Source organism: Pseudopodoces humilis, chromosome 33 (genome assembly GCF_049639895.1).
Source record: "Pseudopodoces humilis isolate 2021_Gansu_Grassland_sample_001 chromosome 33, ASM4963989v1, whole genome shotgun sequence".
Taxonomy (NCBI): Eukaryota; Metazoa; Chordata; class Aves; order Passeriformes; family Paridae; genus Pseudopodoces; species Pseudopodoces humilis.
This window is the reverse complement of record NC_142232.1, coordinates 344,250-356,381: the sequence shown is the minus strand read 5'-3', so window position 1 is coordinate 356,381 and position 12,132 is coordinate 344,250. Positions and strand designations below refer to the sequence as shown.

General features: G+C 49.1%; 1 pseudogene; it reads left to right on the top strand.

The window, feature by feature from the left end:
• The window catches only part of LOC148182306 (uncharacterized), a 702,689-nt pseudogene that overhangs the window by 445,509 nt on the left and 245,048 nt on the right, over positions 1-12,132 (top strand).

The window sequence follows — 12,132 nt, the reverse complement described above, 5'->3', positions numbered from 1 at the left end:
TTTCATGCCGGGGAGAAGCCCTACTGGTGCTTGGAATGTGGGAAGAGCTTCAGCCACACCTCCCACCTCTTCATCCACCAAGTACACACGGGGCAATGGCCCTACCAGTGCTTGGAATGTGGGAAGAGCTTCAACGGCACCTCCCAACTCATCCCCCACATGCACCAGCACACAGGGGAACAGCCCTACGAGTGTGGGGAATATGGGAAGAGCTTCAGCCTGAGCTCTGTCCTGGTCCAGCACCAGAAGATCCACTCTGGGGAACGGCCCTACAAGTGCTTCAGGTGTGGCAAGAGCTTCTGCCAGAAATCCAGCCTGATCGGCCACCAGAAGAGCCACGGTGAGGAACGGCCCTACGAGTGTCCCGAGTGTGGGAAAGGATTTCAGACCAGGTCAAATCTCCTCAGGCATCAGAAAACACACACGGAGGAGAGGCCCTTCTGCTGCCCCGACTGCGGGAAGGGCTTCAAAGACAACTCCAACCTTCTCAGGCACCGGCGCATCCACACTGGGGAGAGGCCCTACGAGTGTCCCCAGTGTGGGAAGAGCTTCTCACAGAGCTCTCACTTGACCCAACACCAACGGAGGCACCAGTAAGGGAAGCCCTGCGAGTGCCCCGAGTGTGGGAAGAGCTTCGTGCGCTGCTCCAGCTCCATCCCCCATGGGAGGATCGGCGTTGGATGATCCCCAGTGACCCCCGTTGGGCAGAGCCCTGGTGATCCGTGGTCCTGGTGATCCGTGTTGGGAAGACACCTGGCTGGGAGGCTCCACATCTTCCTGGCTCCCTGTGGGCACCTGGATGAACACCGGGGCAGGAACATCCATCAGGACACAGACCAACAATGGGAATTCCTTGGAGGGAGCGGATTTGTTGACTTTCAATCCCAGAAAATCTTTTGCATTCAATCTTATCTTCTGGTGGCATCAAGGAATACTGGATGGTCTTGGAGGTCTTTTCCAACCTCACTGAATGCACAATTTTGATTTCCTATTGCCCAAGGGTGTCTTCCACAGCCAAATGGTGATGAAGTGGGGCAAAGATCAAGGTTTTGGAGACAGTGGGGTGGAAATCTCTCCAAAAAAGCTTCTTCTCTCCCACTCAGTCACAGGGATGCTCAGCCAGCACAAAGAAATCCTTTTGTTTTGGCCTATATTTGCTTTTCATTTCTCTTCTTTCCTTTAAAATATCTAATTTTGTGGTAAAAATAAAGACATTGAATTAAGACACAGGTGAGAACATTGAGGGACATAGACATGGTGGGACATGAAGAGTGACATGGAGACACATAGACATGGACATGGCTATTCACGGGGACATGGGGAGACACGGGCACAGATGGAGATGTGGGGGACAGTGCCAGGATGGAAACATGGTGGGGACACAGCCATGGATGAGGACATGGTGGGCCATGGCCAGTGACATGTGGGGACATGGCTGTGGCCACTGCCATGGGGAGAACTTGCAGGGGCTATGGGGGATGCTGGGTTTGAGGGAGTTGAGGGTTCCTGGCAGGGACTTGGGGCTTGCTGAGGGCTTTGGGGAGCCCAGGCCGAGCGGCTGTGCTGGGAGCCCCTGGCAGAGGTTCTGGGGCAGCTGCTCAAGGACCCCCTGGCCTGGAGCCCCAGCCAGGCATTGGGTTCCTGGAAGGGAATGAACATCCTTGTGCCCAGGAGGGAAATCCCAGCACCCCCAGGATGTGGGGGACAGCTGAGAGGCCACAGCAGACAGTGCTGTCTTCCTCTGTGGAGCCCAAAGAACCTGCCAGCTCAGAGATTTTGGCTCTCCCCTGGAGAGCTTCTCCCTAGGTGAGACACCTTGCTCTCATGAAGAGAAAAAGTGTCACTCCCAGAGGCCTTTGAGTAGAACATGTTAATTTGTTACACCCCATCGGTTTTCCTCCCTATCAATCCACCCTGATACATGTATCCAGGTTTCACCCGCCCCTCTCTTTCCCTATATAAACCCCGGGTTTTCCCCAGTTCAGGCAGCTGCTGTCACTGGCTCCCTTCACTGAGGGCCCTGCTATGATAAAGGCAGTGGAATGCCATACAGCGCTCTAGTCTCTCTCTCCGCGTCGCCTGCACGCTGCTGAGCTGAGATCACTCGCCAGGCAGAGGACGTGCCTGTGTCCCTGGGCAGTCCTTTTCAGGATGGCTTCTTCAGGATAGTCGTGGAACCCCTGTTATCGACACCACCGCGGCGCTCCTCCAGAACTGCACCTCAAAAATTCCCAAACTCTGGGATTCTTCCCAGGAAAAGGCTGCCAGGAGCTGCCAGAATTGAGTGAAAGGGGGGATGGGAGGCTCAGATTGAGCAGGAGGGACCTGGAACGCCCAAAACCAAGCAGAGGGGTGGGGTGGTGGATTGGGCGGCAGTGAGGCAGGGGTGGAAGTGCAGAGGACAAGAGGCGCATGGGAGCTCCATATTGGGTTTGGATGAGTCTCGCTCCTCCTTCTTCTTCATCCTGCCTCCTTCTCCTCTGGCCCTTCTCCCGCTACTTCCTCTGCCCTCCTCCTCCTCCTCCATCTCTTCTGCTCCCCAGAGCCCAGCGCCCAGCCTTGGATCCCCATTTTTCCAATTCCTTCGCATCCCACGGGAGGAGCCGCGATGGAGCCAGGGCAGGCCGGGCTGGGGCAGCGCTGGGCTCTTGGCATGGTTTGGGCACCACCCATGCGCCCCCTCCCCAGATTTCCCTGGTGGCTTCAGGGGTCCCAGCCCTTTCTAGGGTTTGCTGGGTGCCATGCTGGAGTTTGGTGTCTCCCAAGGAGTCCCCAGAACAGTGTGAGACATGGCGGGGGGGACACACAGGGGTCCTGATCCAACCTGGGGCAGCATCTGTCCCTGACAGGGTACCCCCATGGGGTCTCCCCAAGTCCCTCCCCACTGCCCCCCATAAATGGGACTGGGGTGAACTGGGAAGCTTTACTGGGAACACTGGGAGCAGCCAGGCAAGGGCAGAGTCACAGCAGGGCTGGGGGGACACACGACCCCTCCAAAATCAGCCCAGGGATGGAGCAGGGGGTCCTGGCCGGGCCTGAAGCCACGGGGATGGGCTGCGGCTGCCAGTGGCTCAGGAGCTCTGTGGGCAGAGAAAAGAGGGTGACACTGGGCTGGGGGCCCCAGGGGAGCACACACATTCTGGAATAGGGAGGATATGACCCCCAGGAACCCCCTCACCTTCTTGTGCAGGCAGAAGCTGAGCCCCAGTGCCAGGAAGACAAAGCCCAACATGGAGCCCTCGATCCATATCAGCATCTTGCTGCGGGCAGTGTACGGCAGCATCTCTGGGAAGTCTGCAGGGGTCGGGATCCCCCCTAAAACCTCTCACAGACACCCCAAGCCCTTCCAAGCACACTTCCACTCTCACCCACCCCACCAGGACCTCTGAAACCTCCTCCCAGTCCCTTCCCAGCCTCCCCAGGATCCACCAAAGCCCCTCCTGTCCCTATCAGGATCCCACAGCCCCCTCCCAGTTGCCCCTCACCACCACAGGAGCCCCAAACCCCCTCCCAGTTCCTTCCCAGCCCCACCAGGGCTCATCAGGAACCCTCTCAGTCTCTTCCCAGTGCAATGAACCTCATCCCAACCCCTGCTTTCCAATCCCCAATCTCCTTCCAGTCCCTCCAGGCTCACTCAAATCCCTCCCAGTGACACCCAGCACCCCCAAACTCCCTCCCAGTTTCCACCAGGACCCCCAGAACCCCATCCCACCCTCCCCAATAACCTTTAATCCCCTTCTCAGCCATTCTTGGCCCCCAAACCCCTCTCCCAGTTTAAACCAGTCTATCTCAAACTCCCTCCCAGTTACTCCCAGTGTCGCTCTATTGGGAACGGCGAGAAGAACAACACAGACTCTTTTGTGAGTTGAACAGGAGAGCTCTTAAGGTTTATTACCTCAGATCTTTTTTTATAGACCGATACATGAAAGTATAGAAAGGTAAAACTCTTATTGGTCAGTGAACTAACACATCACCATCATTGGTCAGTGGGGTACACCACCCCTCGACCTTCTCTTGCAAGAAAACACGAAACTGACAAACAGCACCTGCAAGGCTGTCTTCTATTTCTGAGGATTGTTTTAATTCCTCCCCATGATTTCCCAGGCCACTTTCTCACGCGGGACTGAGAAAGTTATGAAGCCTGCTATTCCACAGTCACTGTGCTCCCTACTTTTGCTCATAGTTAACATCCACACTCCCAGCACACCCCAATCCCCCTCTGGGCCCCCCCAGTGCCTCCCCCACTGTCGTGGTTTTAAACCAATAACTAAGAAAATTACTTATTTCTTGCTGTGAGATATGGATTAGAAAAAGAACAAAACAGGCATAAAACTTAAAAGGGAAAAAGAAAGAAAGTTTATTGACAAACTACAATAAGAACACCAGAATAAACTTCCAGAAAAAACCTTTTCATCCCCTGTCTACCCACTATTCCCTTGTTCACATGACAAAAAGAGACAAAAACTTTGGAACTTTGATGGTTAAAACAGTCCCAATTCTTGCTACAGTCTTTTCACCAGTCTTTATAGAGAAACAGAAGTTTCTTCCTGTTAATTTATGGAGTTTCTCACAAGAAAAACTATTTTTTGTTATAGTTTTCCATTGCTCTAATGTTAGCTGCCCAGAGCTGCTGTTATTAGAGCCCACTCCTCCCATTTTTCACATCACTCTTAAGTGTGTATGGGCCATGAGTCTAGGGATGGGATTTTTAAGGATAAGTTATTCAAAGGCAAAAAAGTCTTCTTCATCTGTTTCCGTGAGCTTCACCAGAAAACAGTTTTCTCATTGCCTCTCAAGGCTTCAAATCTTCCAGCACTTCACTGTACCATAATTACTCTACTTTTTACTCAAAATTTACACTTTGAACACTCTATTCCTCCCTATTTACTGTCATGAATTAAAGGAGCGTTTTCAAGACCTTATTGTCCATTTCCATAGTTTTAACAGAAAGATATTTCAGCTTAATTAAAGCATCTTCTTAATTCTCTACCTTTTCTGAAGCTTCTTTTCTTTCCTGTCACTAGTAGTTTATAAAGTCTCTTTTCATGTTGATCACTCTCTTTTCTCTGTCTGGATAAAAAGATTAATCCGCAAGTCTCATCTGGGAAATGAAAGAGTTAAAATCTTGCCCAGGCTGTTGTAGGTAGTTCTGTGGCCTCGGCCGGTGCAGGAGCTGGAGCCGTCTGCGATGGAAAGCTCCTCATGGCTGCTCTGGAGAGTGTAGTCGCCGTGCCCAGCCCGCTGCAGGCCCAGGGCCTCTCTCTTTCTTCACTCAGCAGTCTCCAGTGAAATCCAGCCACAGCAAAAAAAAACCTGCAGCCGAGCCAGAGATCGGCTCGGCCCGGCCCGGCCGGAGCCCGGAGAAAAGCCCCTCCACAGGGCCCGCATCCCCCGGCCGGGAGACGCTGGGCCCAGCCCAGTCCCCGCCCGGCCGCATGGCCTGGGCAGGGAGCGGGAAGCCTGGAGCTCTGCCGCCCTTCCCAGCCAGAAAACAAAGAGAACCAAGAGAGCTCTGGTTTTACACTTTAAGGTAGGGTTCACAAGTTGATCCCACTTTTCAATGGCCTAAACTGCTGTCAATTCTCAGCAATGACCGATAATTGGTCAGGAGAAAAGACTCCAGGCAGTTCCCAGCAACTTAAACTTTCTTAAAGGTAAAGTAACTCCATGACACCCACTGCCCCCGGCGCTGTGGGGGCCGGGCCGTGCCCCAGTGCCGGCTCAGGGGGTGCTCCAGGCTGACGTGCTCCACCTGGCAGCTGGAGCTGAGCCCGCATTGCCGGGGGCGGTTTCCAGCAGCACCAGGAACTGCTGGCTCCAGCTCAAGGGCACCAGTGAGATGGACACGCTGGAGGGCACTGGGAGAGAGCGGAGACACACTGGGATCAGCTGGGTGTGAAATGGTGCCAAGGCCGGTCAGCTCTTCCTCAGCTCCAGGCTGGGATTGGAACACACCTCAGGAGCAGGATGACCCGAGGTGTGGCTTAGAGCAATGCTCTACAGCACTTAACAGCTGTCAGACACAGTGTGGAGGCAAGAATGGGGGAAAGGTCTTTTGTGTTTGGTTTCAGGGAAAGGTTTAATCTCCCAAGGGTCCAGGGACAAAAGACACAGAATACAAGCGTACAGGAATTTATATATGGGGAGGGTTCAGGGGTGGATACAAAACTTCAACCAGTGAGGGATATCCTGGGGAGGGGAATAGGACACATGGATCAATGGGGTGCTGTGGATTAGGGGATTTCCAAAGGGGACGTCCAAGCAGGGGGTTGGCATAAGGCAGGATTGACAGGGAACATTTGGGAACAAGGGGCAGGGTGGACAAGATTGATAGGGAAGGTGCTGGAAAAAGGGGTTGGGATACAATGATGGGCAGGGCAGGGGAGGAGATAACTTTGGGTTAAACCTACAAAGCAGGGGGGTAACAGCCTGGCTCAGCTGCAGGGGGGTCCCAGGGTGTGAGGATGGAGGGTTTGGGAGGGTTCCAGTCCTGGATACAGGGGTGCGCGGGGGTCCTGGTGCAGCGGAATGGGAGTTCAGGGGGGTCCCTTCCCATGTTCTGGGGTTCAAGGGGTCCCGGTGCCTGAAAATGGAGGTTCAGGGGGTCCTGGTGCCCAGAAATGGGGGTTCTGGGAGGTTTCCATTCCTGAGAATGGGGGTTCAGGGGATTCCAGGTTCCTGATAAGGGGATGCAGGGGTTTTTGGGGCTGGGTAAGGGGGTACCAGGGTTCCCAGTGCCCCGAAATGAACGTTGAAGGGGGTCTCTGTGCCCAGGAAGGGGGGTTCGCCCAGAAATGGAAGCGCAGATGTTCCCCATTCCCAGTGTAATAAATGGAATTGATTTGTGCTACTTAAATTGTAACTGTTATTAAAGTTATTATTAGAAACGATCAAGAATTAGTGTTACAAAGCGGATGAACTCCTTTGCAGATGTTACATGGCAAAATTAAGGTACAGGCTGTAGTTTAGAAGATAAATGGTCAGAAAAATCGGAAATAGGAGGAAACTTATGGGAAACATTAATGAATATGTATAAGCATACAGTATATAAGTTTAGCTTGAAGTGCTTTGTTTCGTATGTGAGGTGAGGCGAGAAGCTCCCCCCGTACCCTGATCGGTTTTGCTTATGCCTTAAGCATTTGTAACCACTGGCCAATGATATTCACATATATATATCTGAATATATCTACTTAATTGTATCTCTTTTTTACTAAATTGTATTCTTTTATTATTTTGTATCCAATTTATTAAACTATGTTAGCAATTAATTAAATTTGATTGTTTGGAAATTTGAAAGTCATTTATAACACTACTATATCAAAAGCAGGTAAAAATGATTACAAACTGTGCTATATCAAAATCGTTGTGATTATAATAATTTGGAAAAGCCAACACATAATAGTGAAGGTCAACAACAACAACATAGTTATTTATCACAAACACAGGGCAGGTTTTTCCCTTGCATGGAGCACTTGGGCCTTCCCCGGGCCCCTTCTGCCCTCCCGCAGAACCAGAGGCATTTTCCAGCGCACACAGTTTGTAAGCAAGAGCCGGCTGCAGCCCAGAAGGCTCCAAGCGCCTCCTTCCAGGCTGACTCTGCAGATGCCGAGGCTGCTCTGGGCTCTGCCAGGCTCTGCTGGGGCTCAGCTCTGGGCGAGGCTGGGCCCGCTCTCCCCTCGCAGTGCTCCGGGCAGCTGAGTCACAGCGGGAGAAGGACAGGACACCTCAAGGGACTGGAGGTTTAACAGAGATTTTATTCAAATAACTGCCAGAACAAACAGGCTGTCCTAACTACCCTAACTAACTCACAGTGCTAACTAACATTACTAACTACTTGTCCTAACTACTGTAACAAAAGGCTGTCCTGAAGTGTTTCATCTCCTCCGCTGCTCCCTCAGTTGCTTTGCTGCAGTGATCAGAGGGGTCAGGCTGGAGAGAGGCTTGGCTGATGACAAAAATGGGTGCTGCCCAAGGGATAAAAAAGAAAGAAATGAACTGTTACTTTCCAGACTCAGGTTCCTCACAGGCTCTGTTGCAACAAAGGGGAATGGTTTTGATAGTAAAATATTGATAGTTTTGATAGTTCTAAATGAAAATTTTGATAGTTCTAAAATCTTAGAATTGGAGACTTAGAATGAAAGTTAGGTTTGGAAATCTCCAGGAAAAGTAGGCCCTGATAAATGTTAGGCCTTGTGCTTGCTAAAGATCAGGTCAAACTGCACCTGTGTAGTCAGTAGATGATAAATGATACAATTGTTAGATGTGATTAGCTATAATTATTGTTTAAAGAACATAAGGAACAATGTTAGGGGGTTGGAGGGGATCACGAGAAATCCATGCTTGGGTTAAAACAATGCATGCAATAGAACAATGTATGTTTAATAATTAATATGTAAATTGTATAACGATTGAGTATAAAACATATTCAACTCAAAACCAAATCGGGTCAGATTTGGGTTTGTGTACCCCTGACACCCAGAGCTCTTCAATCAAGCACCTTCATATAATCAATCTGTGATTATGTGTGTTCCTGAGCTCTAACATTTTGGTGACCCAGATGGGACCCTGTGAGTGCTGCTGAGCGAGCTCACGACCCGATCACTCTCCAGCCGGCACCGAGGGATTCTCGGGGAGCCCATCCGGCTGTGACCGTCTCCACTGCTCACAACGTCCCCGGGAGAGAAAGGTAAGGTGCTTTACTTTGGTTTGGGTGCCTGCCAGTTAGACACAGCGAAAGCCGCGCGTGGTTGGGCTAAAGGAATTCCTGTCGGTATTGCCCAGGCACCGTCTGTCAGACGACTGCGAAAGCGTCGCAGGTTCGGCATTTGGTGTATTGTAGTTGTAACATGGAGCAGGGTTTTGGGCTGCTATGCTCCCATCCCGGGTACTTCTCCTTTGGGGTGCTTATTAGCACATTGGAAACAAGGTCACTTTGGGGAAGAATTACATAAGACTAAGTTCATTTCGGCGAGATCTCCCACAGAAAAAGACCCCAGCGACCCTGTCACGTCCATTGGTAGCTATAACCCCCTCTTCTCTCTCTCTCTTTGTTTTCTCTCTCTCTTTGTTTTCTCTCTCTCTCTCTCTCTCCCCTCTATCACATAACCCTTGTTGTTGGCACTAAAATAAAGGTACATTATTGTTGTCATGATTTAAACTGAAATCCCTTTGTGTCCTTTTTGCACTCTGAGATCAAACAAACCTCTCACGAGTCCCACTCACGTTATTGAATCGTGACATTTAAACTGGAGTCACGGACAGGATTTCTGACAGACAGAAGGGGCTGCAGGTTTGTTGTGCCGTCTGTATTAGGGGAAGGACGTCTCGCTCCAGCCGCACCCAGCCCGACACTCCCAAAAGAGTGAGCGGTGTCTCGAAAGCAAGGGGGGCGACTCGGATTTCCCACAAACTGCACACGCCGAGGTGAAAAGCACCCCACACTCACTTGAGGGCTCTGTCTGCAGAATTTCACAAAAGATCCCTTAGTGCAAAAGGGCGGGAATGTTTTTGTTCTTGTTGTGTGTATGAATTTTGACTGCTTGGTGTAGCAGAAAGGCAACCAGAATTTTAAACTGAAGGAGTGCCTCCCAAGCAGATTTGGTCTTTTCACCCATACAGGGAAGCAAAAAGTTGTGTGTGTGTGTATAATTTAAGTTTTATACCTCCCTGTAGTGGTTTTTCCCTTTGTAAAATGACTGAAAACAGCAGTGCAGGAGTTAAAGCTGCATTTTATGCATGTTATGCTCTGTTAGCAAAACACAATGTCAGACCTTCTCCAAGAGGGAAAAGTTGGTGCTTAATAATTGGTTTAATTTGGAAAATGTGATTGACAGAGTATGTTCTTTACAACATGAAACAAAATTTAAACTGGGCAAAAATAAAACTATACTCTGCTCAGTTTTGGGAGCTTGTCTTACAGCAGCTATAGAAACTCGCTGTAAGTAAAGAAGGGAGGAAAAAACTACAATAGACTCCCTCCAAAACCTAGTTAAAACTTTGCAAAAACAATTGGATGAAGAAAGAAGTAAGATCAATCTGTTGCGAGCAGCCCTCCATAAAAAAATTCAAAAAATGCTGACTTGTTAAAAGAAACAAGAGAGGGAAACCCCTCTCATTAATCAAATTTACCCTCAAAAAGAGCTAACTTGGATAAAATTGTGGGGAACACTGCTGTCCTAGTTTGAAACCTCTAATTAAAACAGAATATAATTATATCAATGATAAAAATCTTGATCTGCACATAAACACTAAAAATAGAAAAAAGAAAAAAAAAAGATAAAAGAAAAAAAAAAAGAAAAAATGGGGAGAATGGGCGCCTCCCTCATGAGTCAGAGACAGAATACGTATTCCCTGTGTCTCTCACTGGAGGTGATCAAATTCGGTTGAGAGAACGGGAATCCAGTGGGCACTGGGGACATGAAGTCTTCTTAACAGCAGGAGACAGACGTAACCCATGGTCCCTAACTCAGCACACAGCTTATTGGGCAGAGGGGCTTAACCCCTTGGAAAGGGGGGACCCTATAGCTATAGTGAGTACCCCAAGCCAACTACTGAAAACATTCACAAAGCTGCCTGCTTGCAAATGATACACAAAAGAAAATTAATTGCTGGCTATGAATCACCAATGTTGTTACCTGTGAAAACTGAAATTATGACCCCTTTCATTCAAGGCCTTCCAGAATCACTTAAACCTACAGCAATTTTCCTCCAAAACCATAGCAGCTATAACCCCTGTGGATAGACTAGACAGATTTCTTGGGAACCCGACTGCTCAACCTGGTTCCACTGGTCCTGGGTTTACTCCCTTCACCACCCCCTCTCAGCCGACAGGTTCACAATTGCGTTCTCCTGCTAGGAACCATAAAATTTGGACACGGAGCAAAGTTGCAAAAGAACTAATCAATTACAGTAGAAATTATGGACCTGTAAAAATCCCAGAAGAAAAATCAGAGAAAGCAAAGGCTGTTAGATACATTGGTTCTCTTAATGAAAACCCAGAAAAGAGAAAACAAATCTCTAACTGCTAGTATTGGTGGTCACTAGAGATAAAGAAAGGGGTCTCCAGAAACATAAAGGATGGCTTATCACTTAAAAGCTGAATAGTTTCTAACTGGCACTGTCCCAGGTTCATTGTATCCAATGCCCCATTGTATAACCCAGCACACCTCCACAGGCTCTGGGCTGTGAGCCAAAGCAGTCTCCTTCTCAGTTTCTGGGAGTGGAGCCCAAACAGCTTTAGAATCAGGGAAACTGGTAACTCTGCCTCTCAGGGGTGAGCAGAGAGGCAGGGGTTGGTTATATTTAAAATGCTCACTAGAAATAACAAAACTGGAGACATACTGATTATAACAATAGTGGGTCCTAAACGTGCACCTATTACTTCTGAAGTTAACACTTGAGCCCAAATTTCTGTGTTGGCCAATACAGACTAGTACAGGATTTGAGAGCAATAAATGGAATAACTAAAGATATTTACCCAGTGGTAGCTAATCCTTACACATTATTGACATCCGTAAAAGAGAAATAGAAATGGTTTACTGTAATTGATTTAAAAGAAGCCTTTTTCTGCACACCCCTTGACAAAGAAAGTAGGAAACTGCCTTTGAGTAGGAAAATCCAGACAGTGGAAGGAAAACCCAGCTCACCTGGACACGACTCCCACAAGGATACAAGAACAGTCCAACCCTATTTGGAAGCCAGCTGGCGAAGGAGCTGGAGATTTGGACCGAGAACGGGCAAGTACCGAGAGAGCAATACCTGCTGTTACAGTATGTTGATGATATACTGACAACTACAGAAGAGAAAACAACCTGCATAAGGGTAACAATTGAAATTTTAAGTCAGCTGGGAATGGGAGGATATAAAGTGTCTAAAGAAAAGGCACAAATTGCCCAGCAGACTGTGATTTACCTGGGATGTGAAAAAGCTGGGTACTAACCATATTCAAGCTATTTGTGCTATTCCAGAACCCCAGAACCTGCATGAGCTGTGAGTTTTCCTTGGGATGACAGAGTGGTGCCGTGGATCATGGACTATGGACTAATTGCAAAACCCCTGTGTGAAACCCAGAAGATGCAGCCGTTTACCAGGGGCAAACCACAGAAGGAGGCCTTCCTCAAACTGAAGGAGGCA